This window comes from Pristiophorus japonicus, unplaced genomic scaffold (genome assembly GCF_044704955.1).
Source record: "Pristiophorus japonicus isolate sPriJap1 unplaced genomic scaffold, sPriJap1.hap1 HAP1_SCAFFOLD_410, whole genome shotgun sequence".
In the NCBI taxonomy this organism is placed as follows: Eukaryota; Metazoa; Chordata; class Chondrichthyes; family Pristiophoridae; genus Pristiophorus; species Pristiophorus japonicus.
The window spans coordinates 85,648-110,158 of NW_027253981.1; positions in this window are offsets into that span (position 1 = coordinate 85,648).

Genomic DNA, 24,511 nt, shown 5'->3' on the forward strand with positions numbered 1-24,511 from the left:
CTCAAGAATCTGGTTACTGTAAACTCAAGTGCAACCTGATCCACCTTTATTCCAGCCCGAGAGTGTCAGCGTGACAAAGACACCCAACTTTATATACAGTGGACCAAGCACACATGTCACATGTGTACAGCCCGATGACCTCCGACCGCGGCGCCCTCTGGTGTCTGGTGAACCACAAGCATTAATACATAACAGGTTTATATGTAACCTTCAGGGCTGCTGGCCAAGGGCCGTGCGGCTCTTTGTCGGCCGGCATCGACACGATGGGCCGAAATGGCTTCTTTCTGCGCTGTAAATTTCTATGTTTCTATGTTTCTATGAAACATTAACTCTGTTTATCTCTCCACAGATGCACCTGACCTCCTGAGTATTTCCAGCATTTTCTGTTCTTATAACAGAGGTCCCTGGCTTCGACCTCCCTTGAGGACAGTGGACAGCACTCGGCCCAATCGCCACAGAGCACAGACGCTGCTCCCACCTGCTCCACATGGGGAAGGTGAGGGACAACCCGAAGTATGACTGTGGCCCAGAGTCCCAGACCCTGGAGCACATCACTTTAACCCGCCCACTGAGGCTTCTCATTTCCCCACTCGGCATCTCGAGAGGCCATTGAATGGAGAGTCAAACTAGACGTCCCATAATAAGCTTCTCCCATCATATGAAAGTAGCAGTACTAGCAAGCCAGGTATTGTGCTGTATGCAATATAAGACAAAGCCAACCACCAGGCTCAGGGCAACTAGGGATGGGCAATCAATCCTGAGCATCAGCCTGAAAAACAGTATATATACACACACATATATAGTGTGTGCAAAAGCAAAATACAGAAAGGGTCAATAACCATAGAGTAGTGATACTGGGGGGCTTCAATTATCCGAATTTAGACTGGGATAGTCACAGTGTAAAGGGCAGAGAGGGGGAGGGGAGGAATTCTCGAAATGTGTACTAGAGAACTTTCTTGATCAGTGTGTTTCCAGCCCAATGAGGAAGGAAGCAGGGCTGGGTCTGGGGAATGAGGTGGGCATGTTTCAGTGGGGGAGCATTTGGGGAACTGTGATCACAATCTCAGGCTTAGAATAAAGTACAATCAAGGACTAACTTCAGTGAGTTGAAAATGAATGTGGCCCAGGTGGATTAGAATCAAAGACTGTCAAGTCCAAGAGAAAATGGACAAAGAGGAGATGGTTCGGGTACAGAGTACACACACTCTCCCCGAGCATCCAAAGCTGGAGATCCCTGGGTGACTGAAGTTATAGAGATTAGCATAAACAGGAAAAGGGGGCTCATGGTGTATACAAAAGCTGGAAATCTGAAATAAAAACAGAAAATGCTGAATACTCAACAGGTCAGGCAGCACCTGTGGCGAAAGAAACAGAGTTAACATTTACTAGAAAATTTTATTCGCTTTGCTTCCAATTTCCACCCTTCCCTCACCTTCATATGGTCCATCTCCGACTCTTCCCTTCCCTTCCTCGACTTCTCCGTCTCCATCTCTGGGGATAGGCTATTGATAAACTTTCACTATAAGCCCACAGTTACCTGGACTACACTCCCTCCCACCCCGCATCCTAGATTTTCCGTCTCCATCGCATCTGCTCCGACGACACACTAATGCCTCGGACATGTCTTCCTTTTTCCTCAACCGAGGATTCCCCTCCGCCTTGGTTAACATGGCCCTCGACCGTGTCTGTTTTATTTCCTACACCTCTGCTCTCACCCCTTACCCTCCCTTTCAGGACCATGACAGGGTTCCCCTTGTCCTCACCTGTCACCCCACCGGCCTCCACGTTCAACGGATCATCCTCCACCAATCCCGCCATCTCCAGCATGACCCCACCACCAATCACATTTTCCCCTCCCCTCCCCCCTCAGTGTTCCGAAGGGACCGTTCCCTCTGCGATACCCTGTTCCATTCCGCAGTCACCCCCAGCACCCCATCCCCTTCCCACGGCACTTCCCGTGCAGGCGCAGGAGATGCAACAACTGCCCTTTTACCTCCTCCCTTCCCACTGTCCAGGGCCCCAAACATCCCTTCCAGGTGACACAGCGATTTACTTGTACTTCTTTCAATGTAGTATACTGTATTCGCTGCTCACGATGTGGTCTCCTCTACATTGGGGAGACCAAGCACAGATTGTGTGACCACTTTACGGAACACCTCCGTTCAGTTTGTAAGTGTGACCCCAAGCTTCCGGTCACCTGTCACTGTAATTCCCCGCTCCACTCTCACTCTGACCTCTCCGTCCTCCGTCTCCTACATTGTTCCAACAAAGTTCAACGCAAGCTCGAGGAACAGCACCTCATCTTTTGTTTAGGCACTTTGCAGCCTTCTGGACTCAACATCCAGTTCAACAATTTCAGACCGTAAACCCTGACCCTATTTTTTCCTGTTTATTTCTCTCTTTCCCACGGCAGCTGTTGATGAATCTGCCATTTACACACTAGCTAGATTCCTCTTTTGTTTCTTAACTTGTCCCATTACCATCTCCTTTTGCCTTGCACCATCATCCCTTTAATCTCTTAATTTATTCTGCCTTCCACCCTATCACAGACCTTCCCCTTTGATCATTCCTCCCCTCCCCCCTTTCCCTGCCCCAACACTTGCTTGAATTATGTAACATCTCTAACTTTTTCCAGTCCTGACGAAAGGTCATCGACCTGAAACGTTAACTCTGTTTTTCTCTCTCCACAGACGCTGCCTGACCTGCTGAGTATTTCCAGCATTTTCTGTTTTTATTATCATCATCATCATAGGCAGTCCCTCGGGATCGAGGAAGACTTGCTTCCACTCTTAGTATGAGTTCTTAGGTGGCTGAACAGTCCAATACGGGAACCACAGTCCCTGTCACAGGTGGGACAGACAGTGGTTGAGGGAAAGGGTGGGTGGAGAGTCTGGTTTGCCGCATGCTCCTTCCGCAGCCTGCGCTTGGTTTCTGCATGTTCTCGGTGACGAGACTCGAGGTGCTCAACGCCCTCCTGGATGCATTTCCTCCACTTAGAGCGGTCTTTAGCCAGGGTCACCCAGGTGTCAATGGGGATGTCGCACTTTATCAGGGAGGCTTTGAGGGTGACCTTGTAACGTTCCCTCTGCCCATCTTTGACTCATTTGCCATGAAGGAGCTCCGAGTAGAGCGCTTGCTTTGGGAGTCTCATGTCTGGCATGCGGACAATGTGGCCTGCCCAGCGGAGCTGATCAAGTGTGGTCAGTGCTTCGATGCTGGGGATGTTGGCCTGATCAAGGACACTAATGTTGGTGCGTCTGTCCTCCCAGGGAATTTGTAGGATCTTGCGGAGACATCGTTGGTGGTATTTCTCCAGTGACTTGAAGTGTCTACTGTACATGGTCCATGTCTCTGAGCCAGGAGGGCAGGTATTACTATAGCCCTGTAGACCATGAGTTTGGTAGCAGTTTTGAAGGCCTGGTCTTCAAACACTCTTTTCCTCGGGTGGCCGAAGGCTGCAATGGTGCACTGGAGACGGTGTTGAACCTCCGCATCAATGTCTGCCTTTGTTGATAAGAGGCTCCCGAGGTATGGGAAATGGTCCACGTTGTCCAGGGCTGCGCCATGGCTCTTGATGACTGGGGGACAGTGCTGTGCAGCGGTGACAGGCTGGTGGAGGATCTTTGTCTTACGGGTGTTTAGCGTAAGGTCCATGTTCTTGTATGCCTCAGTAAATAGATCGACTATGTCCTGGAGTTTGCCTCTGTATGTGAGCAGACTCAGGCGTTGTCCATGTACTGTAGCTCGACGACAAAGGTTGGGGTGGTCTTGGACCTGGCCTGGAGACGGCGAAGGCTGAACAGATTCCCATTGGTTCTGTAGTTTAGTTCCACTGCAGCGGGGAGCTTGTTGAATGTGAGGTGGAGGATGGCAGCGAGAAAGATTGAGAAGAGGGTGGGGGTGATGACCAGCCCAGTTTGACCCCGGTCCAGATGTGCATTGAATCTGTAATGGATCCGTTGGTAAGGATCACAGCCTGCATGTCATCGTGGAGTAGGCGGAGGCTGGTGACGACCTTTTGGGGACATTCGAAACGGAGGAGGACGCTCCATAGATGCTCACGGTTGACAGTGTCAAAGGCCTTTGTAAAGTCGAAGAAGGCCATGTATAAGGGCTGGCACTGTTTCCTGCATTTTTCCTGCCTCATGATAAATAGCCTGATGATAAATTTCAGGTTCATAATTCAGTAGAGAACTAAGCTGAATATAGAAAGTTCAGAGGAAATCTAAAAAAGGAATAAAAAAGGCCAAGAGAGAATATAAGAACATAAGAAATAGGAACAGGAGTAGGCTTTACGGCCCTTCGAGCCTGCTCTGCCATTCAATAAGATCATGGCTGATCCGATAATAGATTAGTGGGTAACATAACAGGGAAACCAAAAGTCTTTTATAAAAATTGAAATAGTAAAAGGATTGTTAAAGGAAGGGTGGAGCCGATTAGGGACAACAAAGGAAATTTTCTGGAGGCAGAGGGCAAGGCTGAGGTATTAAATGAGTACTTTGCATTTGTCTTCACTAGGGAAGAGAATAGAATCATAGAAATTTACAGCACGGAAGGAGGCCATTTCGGCCCATTGTGTCTGCGCCGGCTGACCACGAGCTACCACCCTAATCCCACTTTCCAGCTCTCGGTCCATAGCCCTACAGGTTATGGCACTTCAGGTGCACATCCAAGTACTTTTTAAATGAGGTGAGGGTTTCTGATTCTATCACCCTTTAAGCAGTGAGTTCTAGACCCCCACCACCCTCTGGGTGAAAATATTTCCCCTCAAATCCCCCTAAACCTCCGACCAATTACTTTAAATCTATGCCCCCTGGTTGTTGGCCCTCTCTAAGGGAAATAGATCCTTCCTATCCGCTCTATCTAAACCCCTCATAATTTTATACATCTTAGTAAGGTCTCCCCTCAGCCTCCTCTGTTCCAAAGAAAACAACCCCAGTCTATCCAATCTTTCCTCATAGCTAAGATTCTCCAGTCCAGGCAACATCCTCGTAAATCTCCTCTGCACCCTTTCCAGTGCAATCACATCCTTCCTGTAATGTGGTGATCAGAACTGCATGCAGTACTCCAGCTGTGGCCTAACCAGTGTTTTATACAGTTCAAGCATTACCTCCCTGTCTTGTATTCTATGCCTCGGCTAATAAAGGCAAGTATTCCGTATGTCTTCTTAACCACCTTATCTACCTGGCCTGCTACCTTCAGGGATCTGTGGACCTGCACTCCAAGGTCCCTTTGTTCCTCTACACTCTGTTTCCTACCTTTTATTGTGTATTCCCTTGCCTTGTTAGCCCTCCCGAAATGCATTACCTCACACTCTCCTGATTGAATTCCATTTGCAACTGTTCTGACCAGTTCATTGATATCTTCCTGCAGTCCACAACCTTCTTCTTCATTATCAACCACACAGCCTATTTTGTATCATCTGCAAACTTCTTAATCATACCTTCTATATTCAAGTCTAAATCATTAATATATACCACAAAAAGCAAGGGACCCAGGACTGAGCCCTGCGGAACCCCACTGGAAACAGTCTTCCAGTCACAAAAACACCCATTAACCATTACCCTTTGCTTTCTGCCTCTGAGCCAATTTTGGATCCAACTTGCCACTTTGCCCTGGATCCCATGGGCTTTTACTTTCGTGACCAGTCTGCTATGTGGGACCTTATCAAAAGCCTTGCTAAAATCCATATATACTACATCAAACAGATTATCTTCATCGCCACTCCTTGTTACCTCCTCAAAAAATTCAATCATATTAGTCAGACACAACCTTCTCTTAACAAATGCGTGCTGACTGTCCTTGATGAATCCATGTCTTTCTAAATGAAGATTTATCCTAAACCTCAGAATTTTTTCCAATAATTTTCCCACCACCAAGGTTAGGCTGACTGGCCTGTAATTACTCGGTCTATCTCTTTCTCCCTTTTAAACAAAGGTGCCACATTAGCAGTCCTCCAGTCCTCTGGCACCACACCTGAAGCCAGAGAGGATTGGAAAATGATAGTCAGAGCCTCTGCTATTTCCTCTTTTGCTTCGCTTAACAGCCTGGGCTACATTTCAACCAGGCCTGGGGATTTATCCACTTTCAAAGTTGCTAAACGCCCCTTAATACTTCCTCTCTCACTATCTTTAATTCATCTAATATTTCACACTCCTCCTCCCTGATTGCAATGTCTGCATCGCCTCTCTCTTTTGTGAAAACAGACGCTAAGTATTCATTACGAACCATACCCACGTCTTCCGCCTTCACACACTGATTACCCTCATGGTCTCTAATAGGCCCTACCCTTTCTTTAGTTATCCTCTTACTCTTAATATATTTATAAACATCTTTGGGGTTTCCTTGATTTTACTTGTCAAAATGTTTTCATGCTCGCCCTTTGCTTTCCTAATTTATATTTTAATTGCGTAGTGCCCGTTGTTTGATTGCTGCCAATATCACAGTAGAGGAGGCAGTAGACAAACTGGATAGGATAAAAATAGATAAAGAGGAGGTACATAATGTAATAGAGCTCCCCTAGTGGACTACGACTCCATCTAGTGGACAAACATGGTAATGCAACAACTGACGTAAATAATAAAGGATCATGTGGCAAAATCACTTGATAACAGTTTTCTGTTATGTAGTGTGCTTCTTGGTGATGTTGTAAGAATATATCACATTTGGTGATGACAATCAGATTTCAGGATTCCCGAGCTGAAATTTTTGTTGGTGGATGATCCAGCCAACCGACAGAGAAACTTTGAGAGCTTCTTTGTTTTGCAGAACAGCTAAAAATTCCAGGTAAATTACAAGCCCACTATGTGGATTGTCAACATCGCCAGAGTCCAGATGGCTGTGCCTATGGGAATAATAGGGTGTTTGGGTGAGTTCCATCGTGACTGAGAGACTTTCGGAGCATATGTGGAGCAGCTAGAAATGTTTTTCTCCGCAAATAGTATCGTTGTAGTCCCCGAAGATGAAAATCATAACTGTGTGGCTTTAAAAAGGAAACGGGCTATTTTCTTGACTGAAGCAGGTCCCGAGGTGTATGAAACCCTGAAAAATTAGCTTGTTCCCATCAAGCCGAAGGACATGCAACTGATGGAGATTCTAAATATTTATTCTGGATGAAATAAACATAGTGCGAGAGGAGGTATTAAGGAGTTTAGCAGCTTTGAAAGTGGATAAGACCCCAGGCCCGGATGAAATGTATCCCAGGCTGTTGAGCGAAGCAAAAGAGGAAATAGCAGAGGCCTTGACCATTATTTTCCAGTCCTCTTTGGATTCAGGCAGGGTGCCGGAGGACTGGAGTACTGCTAATGTGGTACCCTTGTTTAAGAAGGGAGAAAGGGCTAGGCCGAGTAATTACAGGCCTGTCAGCCTAACCTCAGTGGTGGGAAAATTATTGGAAAATTCCTGAAGGGCAAATCTACATTTAGAAAGGCAAGGATTAATCAAGGATAGTCAGCATGGATTTGTTAAGGCAAGATCGTGTTTGACTAACCTGTTTGAATTTTTTGAGGAGGTAACCAGGAGGGTCGATGAGGGTAGTGTGTACGATGTAGTATATCTGGACTTTAGCAAAGCTTTTGATAAGGTCCCATATGGTAGACTGGTCATGAAGGTAAAAGCCCATGGTGTCCAGGACAAAGTGGCAAGTTTGATCCAAAATTGCCTCAGAGGTAGGAAGCAAAGGGTAATGGTTGATAGGTGTTTTTGTGACTGAAAGGATGTTTCCAGTGGGGTTCCACAGGGCTCAGTATTGGGGCCCTTGCTTTTTGTGTTATACATCAATGATTTAGATTTGAATATAGGGAGTATGATTAAAAAGTTTGCAGATGAAACTAAAATTGGCTGCGTGGTTGATAATGAAGAGGAAAGTCATGGACTGCAGGAGGATATCAATCTACTGGTCAGGTGGGCAGACCGGTGGCAAATGGAATTTAATTCAGAGAAGTGTGAGGTGATGCACTTTGGGAGGGCTAATAAGGAAAGGGTATACACATTAAACGTGGGCCACTCAATAGTGTAGATGAACAAAGGGACCCTGGAGTGCTTGTCCACAGATCCCTGAAAATAGCAGGCCAGGTGGATAAGGTGGTTAAGAAGGCTTACGGAATGCTTGCCTTTATTGGCCGAGGCATAGAATATAAGAGTAGGGAGGTTATGCTTAAATTGTATAATACTTTGGTTAGGCCACAGCTGGAGTACTGCGTGCAGTTCTGATCGCCGTATTATAGGAAGGCATTGATTGCACTAGAGAGGGTGCAGAGGAGATTTACTAGGATGCTGCCTGGAATAGAGAATCTTAGCTATGAGGACAGTTTGGAGAGGCTGGGTTTGTTCTCCTTGGAACAGAGGAGGCTGAGGGGAAACCTCATTGATGTGTACAAAATTTTGAGAGGCCTGGATATAGTGAATAGTAAGGGCCTATTTCCATTGGTGGAAGGGTCAATTACGAGGGGGCATAGGTTTAAGGTGGTTGGTGGGAGGTTTAGAGGGGATTTGAGGGGAAGCTTCTTCACGTGGAGAGTTGTGGGGGTCTGGAGCTCACTGTCTGGAAAGGTGGTAGAGGCCGAAACCCTCACAACATTTAAAAGGTGCTTGGATGGGCACTTGAAGTGCCGTAACCTGCGGGGTTACGGATCTAGAACTGGTAAGTTGGATTAGACTGGATAACCTCTTGTTTGCTGCCACAGATACGATGGTAAGTACTTCAGGGAATCGAATACAGTCAGAGTTGTCTCCTGGAGTAGTTTTGATCGCCTGGATGGGTCAGAGAGGGATTTTACCAGAATTTTTTCCCCAATTGGCCTGGGTTTTTAACTGTTTTTTCGCCTCTTCCAGGAGATTACATGACTCTGAGTGGGGTGGAGTGTCGAATGTTGCGATGCATGGAATGTCGCAATTGTGTGGGCGGACAGGTTGGCCTGGGTGCTCTTTACCTGACCGCTATTGTTCATTGTTCATCGGTTTATATGTAAATGTTGGTCCCTTAGAAGATGAGCCCTGTAAAGTTTACACATTTTTGATCAAGGCACAGCAAGAGGCCACGGTCTAAAATGGTTTAAAGAAAACCTGTGGGACTGTTGGGCGGGAGAAAGAACGCCAGCCTGAGGCAGGTTGACTCATAACTGATTCATGCAATTTCTGTGGTCAGGAGCGAGACCCGATTAAACATCGAGACAAAGGGTTTTGATACAATCAAGCAGAGGAGCCCATAGATTAATTGGCCGGAGGGGAAAAACCAGTTCCCTATGGAGACTACAAGTCTGCGAAAACCCAGGACCACAAAGAATCCCACAAGGCGTGCATTTTTGGATAGCGAGGCACAAAAGATAAGGAGTTATCTTTGGCCCTGCCGATTCCGTGCACAGAATGAGGTGCGATTGTGGCCATCCAAACAGATCCAAACCCATCATCACAACCATCGAGACTCATCCAGATGCATTAACTGGAAGCAGCCCAGCAGGAGACTTGTATAATCGAATGGATATATATGAAGGAGCTCACAGAAGTAAAACAGCACAGAACAACAGGTCGAAGGAACAACAAACATGAAGGGGAACAACGGAAAGAAGACCAAGAAGAGAGGGACAAGTGGGGAAGCAAGCAGCGGGGACCCAACACCTTCCATAGATCCACGAGCCAACAGTTGACAACAGCAGCAACTGGCTGGATGGACGATTGTATGTCTTCGATCAATCTCTAAGAAGTCTTCTTCTGTAATTTTTAGTTGGTTTTTGTGTAAAAACAATTGGGTTTAAGTCTAAACTTTGCGTTACGTGGAGTCCTTCCTGTAATTTTCGAGGTCCACGAATCAAAGTAGAATGGAAAACAGACACCCTACAGACCGGGGAATTAGTAATGGGGAACATGGAGATGTCAGAAACTCTGAACAAATATTTTGTATCAGTCTTTACGGTAGAGGACACTAACAATATCCCAACAGTGGATAGTCAAAGGGCTATGCGGGGGAGGAACTTAACACAATCACAATCACTAAGGAGGTGATACTCAGTAAGATAACAGGACTAAAGGTGGATAGATCCCCTGGACCTGATGGCTTGCATCCTAGGGTCTTGAGAAGTAACGGCAGGGATAGTGGAAGCACTATTTGTAATTTACCAAAATTCCCTGGATTCTGGGGAGCTCCCAACAGATTGGAAAATGGCAAATGTAACGCCCCTATTCAAAACAGGAGGCAAACAGAAAGCAGGAAACTATAGACCAGTTAGCCTAACGTCTGTGGTTGGGAAAATGTTGGAGTCCATTATTAAAGAAGCAGTAGCAGGACATTTGGAAAAGCATAATTCAGTCAGGCACAGTCAGCATGGATTTATGAAGGGGAAGTCATGTTTGACAAATTTGCTGGAATTCTTTGAGGATGTAACGAACAGGGTGGATAAAGGGGAGCCAGTGGATGTGGTGTATTTGGACTTCCAGAAGGCATTTGACAAGGTGCCACATAAAAGGTTACTGCACAAGATAAAAGTTCACGGGGTTGGTGGGTAATATATTAACATGGATAGAGGATTGGCAAACAACAGAAAACAGAGAGTCAGGATAAATGGTTCATTCTCAGGTTGGCAATCAGTAACTAATGGGATGCTGCAGGGATCAGTGCTGGGACTCCAACTATTTATAATCTATATTAACGACTTGGAAGAAGGGACTGAGTGTAATGTAGCCAAGTTTGCTGATGATACAAAGATGGGAGGAAAAGCAATGTGTGAGGAGGACACAAAAAATCTGAAAAAGGACATAGACAGGCTAAGTGAGTGGGCAAAAATTTGGTGCATGGAGTATAATGTTGGAAAGTGTGAGGTTATGCACTTTGGCAGAAAAAAATCAAAGAGCAAGTTATTATTTAAATGGAGAAAAATTGCCAAGTGCTGCAGTACAGCGAGACCTGGGGGTTTTTGTGCATGAAACACAAAACGTTAGTATGCAGGTACAACAAGTGATCAGGAAGGCCAATGGAAGCTTGGCCTTTATTGCAAAGGGGATGGAGTATAAAAGCAGGGAAGTCTTGCTACAGTTATACAGGGTATTGGTGAGGCCACACCTGGAATACTGCATGCAGTTTTGGTTTCCACATTTAAGAAAGGATATACTTGCTTTGGAGGCAGTTCAGAGAAGGTTCACTAGGTTGATTCCGGAGATGAGGGGGTTGACTTATGAGGAAAGGTTGAGGAGGTTGGGCCTCTACTCATTGGAATTCAAAAGAATGAGAGCTGATCTTATCGAAATGTATAAGCTTATGAGGGGGCTTGACAAGGTGGACGCAGAGAGAATGTTTCCACTGATGGGGAGACTAGAACTAGGGAGCATAATCTTAGTTTTAAATGAGTGGCCCCTTATTCTGAGATGAGGAGGAATTTTTTCTCTCAGAGGTTTGTAAATCTGTGGAATTCGCTGCCTCAGAGAGCTGTGGAAGCTGAGTCATTGAATACATTTAAGACAGAAATTGAGAGTTGCTTAACTGATAAGGGAATAAGGGGTTATGGGGAGCAAGCAGGGAAGTGGGCCCGAGTCCATGATCGGATCAGCCATGATCGTATTAAATGGCGGAGCAGGCTCGAGGGGCCATATGGCCTACTCCTGCTCCTATTTCTTATGTTCTTATGTTCATATGTAACCTTCAGGGCTGCTGACCGAGGGCCGTGTGGTTCTTTGTCAGCCGGCGTGGTCACGATGGGCCGAAATGGCCTCCTGCGCTGTAAAATTCTATGTTTCTAACAGCACTACAGTCCTGAGCCCCTGGAAATTGCTGAAAGTTATCGTTTCGGAATACGATATCAATTACCTGACGAGAGTATCAGTGAGTAGATTGTTGCATTAAAGAAGCTATCTGTCATTTCGGAAACTTTCTGGACCGAGCATTGCGTGACCGGTTTGTTTGTGGGATGTAAAATGAAGCGATCAAAAAAAAGTTATTGACAACTCCTAACTTGACTGTTGATTTAGCTTGTCAGACAGCTATGTCAATGGATATGGTCGACCAATACTCCTGAGAATTTCGCATCATTTCCAGTCGTCAGAGAACCGAGGTGAGTCGCCTGCAGGTTAAAAGTAAAAGGTAGTTGGGCCCCAAGGCCTCAGCAACTGGACAAGGTAACAGAGCATTGAAGTCCTGCTATCGGTGCCTGGGACAACACATTGCTCAAAGCTGTCCCTATGTGAAGGCAGAGAGTTTCTACTGCAAGAAAACTGGGCTGAAGAGTAAACCGATGTTCAATGTTAGAAGTAGAAATCACCGGACACTAGCATTGAAGAGAAGCAACAGGACGAGGAGGTTTTGGAGATACACGTCATCAGGAGAATGAGGGTACCTAACAGTGATTCATGAAGTATTGTCATCCAAGTAGACGTTGCAGGAACCAGGATACCCATGCAAATCGACACTATCCATGAGTGTAGTACCGGAGTCGCTATATCTCGACAAATTGCATGATTTTTGACTGGAGAAATCAAAGATAGAGCTGCGAGGCTCAAGAGAGCATATCCCTGTTGTAGGACGTATCATCATAAGGGTGAGATACAAGGATCAGTTTCAGAGCTTGCCTCTTCTAGTAGTGGCTGGTTATTTATCGTAATACTCCTCATACAACAATGGTAGAACACCAGCAGAGTTGTTTCTCAAACGACAGCCACAAACCAGGTTTTCGTTGTTAAAGCAAAACTTGGCACAGTCAGTAGGAGAGAAACAGTCAAGACAGAGAATCATGATAGAGGAAGAGTAAGAGAGAGAAGTGTGAAGTTGAATCAAAAGGTGAGAGTGAAGGACCATCACCATAAATGGATAAAGTGGTGAAGATATGTGGACCTTGCACATATTTGGTCAAGATTTTCATATCTTATCTTTATACCAAAATCGCTACAATGCTCCATTGCCTTGAATTTTCTCATCAGATTTCTAAATTTCCCCTCACCTGACTAGCACCTATTTTTTAGTTTAAACGCGATCTACAGCCCTAGTTATACAATTCGCTGTGTCACTGGTTCCAGCCCGATTTAAGTGAAGTTCGTCCCAACAGAACAGCTCCCTCTTTACCCAGGACTGATGCCAGTACCCATGAAACAAAACTCCTTCCTCCCAAACCAGGCTTTGAAATAGAAGAGGTAGAGAGAGATAGAGAGAGAGATAAAAACACAAATAGAGAGAAGGGCAGATAGGCAGTTTCTTTCCTCATTCTAATCTGATTTTATTTAAGGTTGAACTCTGAAAGCTAACTAAACCTTTGAGGGAAGCAGATACAAAGGGAGCCTAGGATGGACAAGGGAGGAGGAGAACCTGTTCCAAGAACCTGGCCTTTCATCACCTACACTTGGGGGATGAAAGCATGAGCAGGCTGAGTGTAAGGGATGGATAAAGGTGAAATGTGTGGCAGTGCAGTAAGGGGAGGTGAGCATATAGCCGTTGAGTAGGTAGTAAAAAAACAAGTCGAGTTAGTGAAAGGGTGGCATAAAAGGGAATAGCGGCAGAAAGATGAAGGGCTAGATGGCACCTGGGAGTGTTTGATGGAACAGTGTAGAGGGAGCTTTACTCTGTATCTAACCCGTGCTGTACCTGCCCTGGGAGCATTTGATGCGGTTGTGTAGAGGGAGCTTTAATTTTATTTTTATTCGTTCATGGGATGTGGGTATCGCTGGCAAGGGCACCATTTATTGCCCATCCCTAATTGCCGCCTTCGTGAACCGCTGCAGTCCGTGTGGTGAAGGTGCTCCCACTGTGCTGTTAGGGAGGGAGTTCCAGGATTGTGACCCAGCGACGACGAAGGAACGGCCGATATATTTCCAAATCAGGATGGTGTGTGACTTGGAGGGGAACGTGGAGGTGATGGTGTTCCCATGTGCCTGCTGCCCTTGTCCTTCTAGAGGGTAAAGGTCACGGGTTTGGGAGGTGCTGCCGAAGAAGCCTTGGCGAGTTGCTGCAGTGCATTTTGTAGATGGTACACACTGCAGCCACGGTGCGCCGGTGGGGGAGGGAGTGAATGATGAAGGTGGTGGATGGGGGGCCAATCAAGTGGCTGCTTTGTCCTGGATGGTGTCGAGCTTCTTGAGTGTTGTTGGAGCTGCACTCATCCAGGCAAGTGGGGAGCATTCCATCACACTCCTGACTTGTGCCTTGTAAATGGTGAAAAGGCTTTGGGGAGTCAGGAGGTGAGACACTCGCCAGCCTCTGACCTGCTCATGTAGCCACAGTATTTATGTGGTTGGTCCAGTTATGTTTTGTCATGTATGTAGACCATGTATACTAACTGCATAGTCACATAAGGTGTGCCACCAGAGGGCACTGCGGTGGGAGACCTGTCACCTGCATAGGTGTGCAGGGCCCAGTATAAAAGGCTGCCCACCATGCCTGTGCCTCACTCTGGAGTTACAATAAATGGGACTAAGGTCACAACAGCTCAAGTACAATATTAGATCTCGTGGAATCATTCATAAGAATATTAATGACATAACAACTGGCGATGAGATTACGAACTTTCACGCAAAAATGACTAACATTGGTGCATTAGAAAAGTTCTCAGAGGGTGAAGATTGGGAAGCCTTTACGGAGCGGCTTGACCAATATTTCGTAGCAAACGACCTGGTAGGCGATGATCCGGCCACGCTGGCAGATAAGCGCAGAGCTATCCTGTTGACCAGTTGTGGGCCCGCGGTCTAAGGCCTTTCAGGGACTTGCTTGCGCCAGAGAAAACAATGACCAAGTCATAGGAGGAGTTGAAATTGCTAATTCGGGACCAACTCAAACCGAAGGAGAGCATCGTCACGGCCAGGCATCGATTATATACACACCGCCGTCCCGAGGGCCAGGAAATCGTGAAGTACGCTGTCGACCTCAGGAGGCTGACAGGACCGTGTGAATTCGGCGCATCCCTCACCGATGCGTTGCGGGACGTCTTCGTAATTGGCATCGGTCATGAGGCCCTTCTTCACAGGCTACTGTCTGCCGAAACCACCGTCACTCTGCAGAAGGCCATCAGCATCAGCCAGGCGTTCATGACCTCAAGCTGCAGCTCCAAGCAAATGATGACTCACTCTCAGGACTCAAACCCGGCAAGTAATATAAATAGAATGGCGCCTATCACAGGCAGAACTGTTGAACGTGAATCTGCCCAGAGCAGAGCCCCCGAGTCCTTTAACTTAGAGTCCGCCGAGGAGTGCAAATGTAAGTCGAGTAGCACCATGCTGGCGTTGCGGAGTTAATCACAGGGCTCATCAGTGTCGGTTCAGAGACTATGTGTGCAAAGGCTGCAGCACAAAGGGCCACCTCCAGCGAATGTGCAAAAGAGCTGTGACTCACCACGTGGAAGAGGAGTCAGCAGATGGCTGTGAATCCAGCGCGGATTAAGAGGAGATGGCTAGAGAGGCAGCTCAGTCCCAGGACGAAGTGTATGGAGTATATACCTGCACCACAGATTGTCCTTCAGTGATAATGGAAGTCGAGATAAATGGCGTTCCAGTCTTCATGGAAGTGGATACGGGGCGAGTCAGTCAGTAATGAGACAGGAAGCCTTTGAGAGGCTATGGAATGATCAAGCTGAATGACTCCAGCTGGTCCCAGTTCAGGCAAAGCTGCGCACCTACACCAAGGAACTGATATCAGTTATTGGTAGTGTGGATGTAAGTATATCCCATGATGGCGCAGCGCACGATTTACCATTGTGGATTGTTTCAGGTGATGGAGCAATGCTACTTGGAAGAAGATGGATGGGGAAGATTCATTGGAACTGGGAAGACTTCATCCTCCAGTGATCGACGTCCCCAGTGTTCAGAGGCAGAGCAAGCCCCCACCTTCAGTTGGACCAGACACCGGAGAGCAGATCCGCACAGCCTCCGAGGCACAGACTGCTCATCACATCTACGTGGCGCTGATCCAGCCGAGACGACCTGAACGCACCTTCCTGGTGGCAGGACTCCTGGGGAGGGAGATTGGATCCGAGGGCGCCTTCCCAGCTTCAGTGGCAGAATCTCTGGGAAAGAAGATCACGGCAGTCGACATCATGGAAGGGAAGAGATGACGTCCAAACCACAAGGTGCAGCGCTAATGGAGCAACGACACGTGGTTCCACGCAAGGAAGACGATTGGGGTAACAGTAGTAAGGTCATTTTAAAGGAGGCCAGCAACCCCCCAATTTTTGAATGAACTGCTTGAAATTGGTAACCAATGTAAAAGTCCAGCTGTAACGAGCAAAATGTTATTGAGAGATGTCGAGTGCAAATTGCAATTAGCCAATGTAATGGGCAAACACCAAACAGTTGTATAAGGTCCAGCGGGCTACCCAATGCTGTAGCCTGCGTCCCCGAGACCAGAACACTGTATCATAAAGTGTCCCAACTGACAGAAGTAGACAAACCGCAGAGTTATCGATCCCCGGAGAGCAGAGGCACTGGTAGTGATACCCTGCCTCAGATCGGTTTAACATTGCAGGCACCCGATGGCATGAACCGCCACAGGTCAGAAACAGTAAACTGCGCCTATGCTCACAGTCGGCTACCGTCGCCCACCATCCGGGTGGAAAAGGCGCAGCCCACAAACCCACTCGCCACCACAGCAATGCCCAAGATCGAAGGGTCACCTGCAACGGCTCCTCCGAATGGGACCTGGACCAGCCAGGATCCCAAACTAGAGAGTGCCCACAATGGTGCCATCAATGAAAGCGAGTCAGCAGTCCTCTGCGAACTGCTAGACAAGACGAGGCAGCCCCACCGTCGCTTAGACGAAACGCTCACTCGCTCAGACCGCTTCCCAGGGAACAGCAGCGACATTGTGCAAACACAAAGGACAGGAAGGTCACAGACACATAGCTGTCTTTGGGCCTGCCCGACACTAGGAGTAATGGCAAGAGCCCTGAGCTCCGGCAACTCGAGCAAAATGAGCTCGCCTCGCCCACAGACCATGACCATGGGGCGCTGCGCTGCCACCAGACGACCCAGATCTCATCCGGCCGTGCTGGAACTAGACTGTCCTTGTGTGCCTGTACTGATATACCTGTACTGATCATGTAAATGTACCACACAAAAAGAAACGCAACTGTAATCCACCCAACAAATGTACCAAGATGTAAATGTAAAATCCATGTGATGAACTTGAATGCAAATTCCATGTAACTGGCCATTAGCATGATCTCTGTGTAGGGGGGAGGGAGAATGGAGTCGTCATGGACTCACAACCAGAAAACACTGGGACCTCCACTGGCAACAAATCTCACTACCAAACCCCCAAGCTAGAAGCAACCCTCCAATGGTCAACCAGAAAGAGCAAAGCCCAGGTCACCGTCAATGTACGAGTCAATTAGCATTAAAGACTTGGGGGAAGTGATGTCATGTATGGAGACCATGTATACTAACTGTATAGTCACATAAGGTGTGCCACCAGAGGGCACTGCAGTGGGAGACCTGAGGGTCACCTGTATAAGTGTGCAGGGCCCAGTATAAAAGACTGCCCACCATGCTTGTGCCTCACTCTGGAGTTACAATAAATGGGGCTAAGGTCACAACAGCTCAAGTACAATACTAGACCTCGTGGGGTCATTCATAAGAGTATTAAAGACATGTCAATGGTGACCCCCAGGATGTTGATGATGGGGGATTCGGCGATGGTAATGCCGTTGAATATCAAGGGACGGTGGTTAGACTCTCGCTTGTTGGAGATGGTCATTGCCTGGCACTTGTGCGGTGCAAATGTTACTTACCACTTATCAGCCCAAGCCTGAATGTTGTCCAGGTCTTGCTGCATGTGGGCATGGGCTGCTCCATTATCTGAGGAGTTGTGAATGGAACTGAACACTGTGCAATCATCAGCGAACATACCCACTTCTGACCTTATGATGGAGGGAAGGTCATTGATGAAGCAGCTGAAGATGGTTGGGCCGAAGACACTGCCCTGAGGAACTCCTGCAGCGATGTCCTGGGGCTGAGGTGATTGACCTCCAACCACCACAACCGTATTCCTTTGTGCTGGGTATGACTCAAGCCAGTGGAGAGTTTTCCCCCTGATTTCCATTGACTTCAGTTTTACTAGGGCTAGTTTATGCCACACTCAGTCAAATGCTGCCTTGATGTCAAGGGCAGTCACTATCACCTCGACTCTGGAATTCAGCTCTTTTGTCCATGTTTGGACCAAGGCTGTAATGAGGTCTGGAGCCGAGTGGTCCTGGCAGAACCCAAACTGAGCATCAGTGAGCAGGTTATTGGTCTGTAAGTGCTGCTTGATAGCACTGTCCATACCTTCCATCACTTTGCTGATGATTGAGAGTAGGCCGATGGGGCGGTAATTGGCTGGATTGGATTTGTCCTGCATTTTGTGGACAGGACATAGCCGGGCAGTTGTCCATATTGTCGGATAGATGCCAGTGTTGTAGCTGCACTGGAACAGCTTGGCTAGAGGTGTGTCTAATTCTGGAGCACAAGTCTTCAGCACGACAGCCGTATTCAGTGTGCTCAGCCGTTTCTTGATATCACGTGGAGTGAATCGAATTGGCTGAAGACTGGCTTCTGTGATGGTGGGGACCTCAGGAGGAGGCCGATATGGATCATCCACTTGGCACTTCTGGCTTAAGATAGTTACATGTGCTGGACTCCACCATTATTGAGGATGGGGATATTCATGGAGACTCCTCCTTCCGTTAGTTGTTTAATGGTCCACCACCACTCACAACTGGATCTGCCCAGACTTCAGAGCTTTGATCTGATCTGTTGATTATGGGATTTACTCTGTATCTAACACGTGCTGTACCTGCCCTGGGAGTGTTTGATGGGACAGTGTAGAGGGAGCTTTACTCTGTATCTAACCCGTGCTGTACCTGCCCTGGGAGTGTTTGATGGGACAGTGTAGAGGGAGCTTTACTCTGTATCTAATCCCGTGCTGTACCTGCCCTGGGAGTGTTTGATGGGACAATGTCGAGGGAGCTTTACTCTGTAACTAGCCCCATGCTGAACCTGCCCTGGGAGTGTTTGATGGGACAGTGTAGAGGGAGCTTTACTCTGTATCTAACCTGTGCTGTATCTGCCCTGGGAGTGTTTGATGGGACAGTGTAGAGGGAGCTTTACTCTGTATCTAACCCAAGTTGTAGAATCATAGAATCATAGAAATTTACAGCACGGAAGGAGACCATTTGGCCCATCGATTCCATGCCGGACAACAAAGAGCTCTCCAGCCTAATCCCACTTTCCAGCTCTTGGTCCATAGCCCTGCAGGTTACGGCACTTCAAGTGCACATCCAAGTACTTTTTAAATGTGGTGAGGGTTTCTGTCTCTGCCACCCTTTCAGGCAGTGAGTTCCAAACCCCCACCACCTTCTGGGTGAAGAAATTTCCCCTCAAAACCCCTCTAAACCTTCTGCCAACTACTTTAAATCTATGCCCCCTGGTTGTTGACCCTCTCTAAGGGAAATAGGTCCTTCCTATCCACTCTATCTAGGTCCCTCATAATTTTATACACCTCAATAAGGTCTCCCCTCAGCCTCCTCTGTTCCAAAGAAAACAAATCCAGCCTATCCAATCTTTCCTCATAGCTAAGATTCTCCAATCCAGGCAACATCCTCGTAAATCTCCTCTTCACCCTCTCCAGTGCAATCACATCCTTCCTGTAATGCGGTGACCAGAACTGCACGCAGTACTCCAGCTGTGGTTCAACCAGTGTTTTATACAGATCAACCATAATCTCCTGCTCTTGTATTCTGATCTCAGCTAATAAAGGCAAGCATTCCGTACCACCTTATCTATCTGGCCTGCTACTTTCAGGGATCTGTGGACCTGCACTCCGAGGTCGCTTTGTTCATCTATACTATTGCGGTGAAAAACATTTCCTGCCGCGTTGTGACTCACCCAAGCGCCCTATTATTCCCAAAGGCGCAGCAATCTGGACTCTTCAGTTCAGCCAAGTCTGCTTGCAAGTTTCCGTGGATTTTTAGCTGTGCTGCAAAACAAACCTCTCAACATCTCTCTGTTGTTCATCAGGAATCATCCACCAACAAAAATTTCAGCTAGGGAATCCGATTATCCAATCCTATGTCGCCAATGTGAGATCTTTTTTATGACATCATAAACACACACATACACAAGATGGCGCTACAAGAACTTGTCAGGTGACTTGTCAGGTACTTAAGGAGGTGGCCTTGGAAATAGTGGATGCATTGACAGTCATTTTCCAACATTCCATTGACTCTGGATCAGTTCCTATCGAGTGGAGGGTAGCCAATGTAACCCCACTTTTTAAAAAAGGAGGGAGAGAGAAAACAGGGAATTATAGACCGGTCAGCCTGACCTCAGTAGTGGGTAAAATGATGGAATCAATTATTAAGGATGTCATAGCAGCGCATTTGGAAAGAGGTGACATGATAGGTCCAAGTCAGCATGGATTTGTGAAAGGGAAATCATGCTTGACAAATCTTCTGGAATTTTTTGAGGATGTTTCCAGTAGAGTGGACAAGGGAGAACCAGTTGATGTGGTATATTTGGACTTTCAGAAGGCTTTCGACAAGGTCCCACACAAGAGATTAATGTGCAAAGTTAAAGCACATGGGATTGGGGGTAGTGTGCTGACATGGATTGAGAACTGGTTGTCAGACAGGAAGCAAAGAGCAGGAGTAAATGGGTACTTTTCAGAATGGCAGGCAGTGACTAGTGGGGTACCGCAAGGTTCTGTGCTGGGGCCCCAGCTGTTTACACTGTACATTAATGATTTAGACGAGGGGATTAAATGTAGTATCTCCAAATTTGTGGATGACACTAAGTTGGGTGGCAGTGTGAGCTGCGAGGAGGATGCTATGAGGCTGCAGAGTGACTTGCATAGGTTAGGTGAGTGGGCAAATGCATGGCAGATGAAGTATAATGTGGATAAATGTGAGGTTATCCACTTTGGTGGTAAAAACAGAGAGACAGACTATTATCTGAATGGTGACAGATTAGGAAAAGGGGAGGTGCAATGAGACCTGGGTGTCATGGTACATCAGTCATTGAAGGTTGGCATGCAGGTACAGCAGGCGGTTAAGAAAGCAAATGGCATGTTGGCCTTCATAGTGAGGGGATTTGAGTACAGGGGCAGGGAGGTGTTGCTACAGTTGTACAGGGCCTTGGTGAGGCCACACCTGGAGTATTGTGTACAGTTTTGGTCTCCTAACTTGAGGAAGGACATTCTTGCTATTGAGGGAGTGCAGCGAAGGTTCACCAGACTGATTCCCGGGATGGCGGGACTGACCTATCAAGAAAGACTGGATCAACTGGGCTTGTATTCACTGGAGTTCAGAAGAATGAGAGGGGACCTCATAGAAACGTTTAAAATTCTGACGGGTTTAGACAGGTTAGATGCAGGAAGAATGTTCCCGATGTTGGGGAACCAGTGGTCACAGTCTAAGGATAAGGGGTAAGCCATTTAGGACCGAGATGAGGAGAAACCTCTTCACCCAGAGAGTGGTGAACCTGTGGAATTCTCTACCACAGAAAGTTGTTGAGACCAATTCACTAAATATATTAAAAAAGGAGTTAGATGAAGTCCTTACTACTCGGGGGATCAAGGGTTATGGCGAGAAAGCAGGAATGGGGTACTGAAGTTGCATGTTCAGCCATGAACTCATTGAATGGCGGTGCAGGCTAGAAGGGCCGAATGGCCTACTCCTGCACCTATTTTCTATGTTTCTATGTTTCTATGTTTCTAGAACCAGGGGACACAGTCTAAGGATAAGGGGTAAGCCATTTAGGACTGAGATGAGGAGAAACTTCTTCATTCAGAGTTGTTAACCTGTAGAATTCCCTGCCGCAGAGTGTTGTCGATGCCAGTTCATTGGATATATTCAAGAGGGAGTTAGATATGGCCCTTACGGCTAAAGGGATCAAGGGGTATGGAGAGAAAACAGGAACGGGGTACTGAGGTGGGTGATCGGCCATGATCTTAGTGAAGGCTCGAAGGTCTGAATGGCCTACTCCTGCACCTATTTTCTATGTTTCTATGTTTCTATGACCTTGTCACATGATGCTTTTATTGTATTTACATTCGTCGCTGTATACCACAGCAGTCCACTAGATGGAGCATCTGTCTCAGAGGTGGAGCTCTCCTAACAGTATTATTTAAAGGGATCACCAACAAGTTGCAGATAATTTGTTTTTTGATTTATGCTGGCTCTGCGTAGGTTTGTGCAACAGTTTGGAGCTTTCTACCATTATTTAACGTTGATGAGGTTACAGGGAGAGGTGCTGCTTGTGCAGAAGGCCTTGCTGCTGAATTCGAGGGCTCTCCTCAGACCACTTGCTCCCAACATTATCATAGGCGGTCGCTCGAACGAGGATGACTTGCTTCCACGAGTTCACAGATGTTTCAATGAAGGACCCGATATTCCAGGCCTGAACTCCAGTTGAGAGGGTGGAAGATGCCTGTACATGGATTTTTTTAATGTGTGGTGACCGTTGCACATCAGCCACCACACGGGCTTGACAGAGCTCGGCCTTTATCCAGTGGCAAGGATTAACCAGGACTACTGGAGACCTGCTCTGCTGCACAGACCTAGTGCGCACACATTTCGCAGTGTGGGCTGGCCCATGCTGCCCCTGGGCCCTTGCCTCTTCTGGGCCCCATACCCTCATTCGCTACACCTCCGCCACGATCTCTCGCCACTCCTCCGCCATAAAACACTCGCCACACCTGCGCCATGATCTCTCACTGTACCTCCACACCAAACATTTCTGGCACGATCACCCACCGAATTTCAGCCGTGATCCCTTATCGATCCTCCGCCACGATCTCTCACCGCTCCTCCCCCACAAAAATTCGCCGCTCCTCCACCACAGAACACTCGCTTCACCTCTGCCACGATCCTTCGTCGCTCCTCCGCCTCGATCACTCACTGCACCTCCGCCACGACCTTCCCACTCCTCTGCTGTACCAGGGCCCCGACGATATTCCTGCCCACACTCCAAACAGTGATGTCATCTCCGCAGGTCGGGGCTATAAAAAGAGCTGTAGCGAACCACTGCAGCTTCCAGCGGGAGCCGATACAAATGTGCAACAGCTTTGAGGTGGGCGACTGACTGGGTGACGTCATCAGGACTTGTTCCCAGTCACATAATGACAGCCATGCTGCCGTGAGGAACCCCATCGAGCAGACCTTCGGGGAACTAAAGCAACTGTTTTGCTGCCTTGACCGCTCGGGCGGAGCCCTGCGGCACGCACCGGAGCGGGTTGGCCATTTCGTGCTGGTTTGCTGCATTCGCCACAACTTGGCCATCGTGATGCTGCCAGCCTTGGCACCACGGGTTCCACGAGCACCTCAGGGAAAGGACTGCTCTTGGTTGTGAAGTGCTGTGGGATGTTATATCAATAAAAGTTCTGTCTTCCTTTAACATCAACAAAACAATGTAATACAAGTCAAAGGACATCCTCATCAAACTGTACAGGGCTTTGGTAGGAATAGACCTTGAGTACTGGGTCTGGTTCTGCTCACTGAGACACAAGTGCTTGGGGGAGCGCAGAGAAGAGCCACGAGTCAGTGAGTGTGGTGCAATGGGTTTAGGTGATGAGTCTGCCATAGTTGAATAGCTGACATTATGTGCAAGGTGGGAGATGTGGGTGTGAGTCTTGCAGCAGTGGTAAGTGTGTGAGGCTGAGGTGAAGCTGTGATTGTGAGGTCTGAGTTGTGATTTCTAGAGATTGCTGGTAGGTGAGTGATGGGGGAGCCATGCATTGAGCAATGTGTGAGGCTGGTGGTGCAGTTGGTGGGATACGGCCTTTGATGATGAATTCGCTCACCTTGACAACCGTGTGCGGTCATTCAACTCCTTCCTGCACTGGATCCAGGTCCTGGAGGCAACAACACGGGTAGCATTGATGGCTTGGGCTATCTCCCCTTAATGCCTTCTGACGTTCTGTCTCTAAGGTCTCCTACCCACTGTGGGCAGAGGACCTGACTTCTGTATATCCCCTGGACCAAGGCCAAGGTCTTCAGTGCTGCATCTGAGAAGCCTGGTGACCTTGCCCTTCCCTATTGCGACATGGCTGCATCCAGAGTGGCAATAAGGTGCTTCTGCAACAAAGCAAATCCCCTTTAAGAAGAGAGTCTGGGCAAAATGTAATTGGCCAGGAGACTGCACACGATATTGGCCCCCTGTTGAGCACTGAGCCAATCAGCAGCACGTTTAGTACTGATCTCAGCGCTCCAATCATTGTCATGAATTTTGCACGGAGCCTGCACCGCTCAGAATGGCTATGGGCAGATCATGCTTGCCGCTCCCCGTTCACGCTTGGTGCTCCCCGCTCACGCTTCGGGCCCAATCCAATTTCAGCCCCAACTCCTAAGTCCATGAGCACCATCAAAAGGAAGAAAATGGCGTGTTGCATTTAGACGATTGTGTGAAAAGACTCCAGCGGCTCAGCAATCTGTTCAGGGCAATAGAGCAGAGGGAGGTGACAGGATCGTTGGCACTTGGCTTTGAGTTAAACAGCTCCGATTGTGGTCAGGGCTCTTTATCCGTCAGCATTAAACAGGAAATGGGTGCCCGATGACTCGCTGCGACCTTCCCCGAT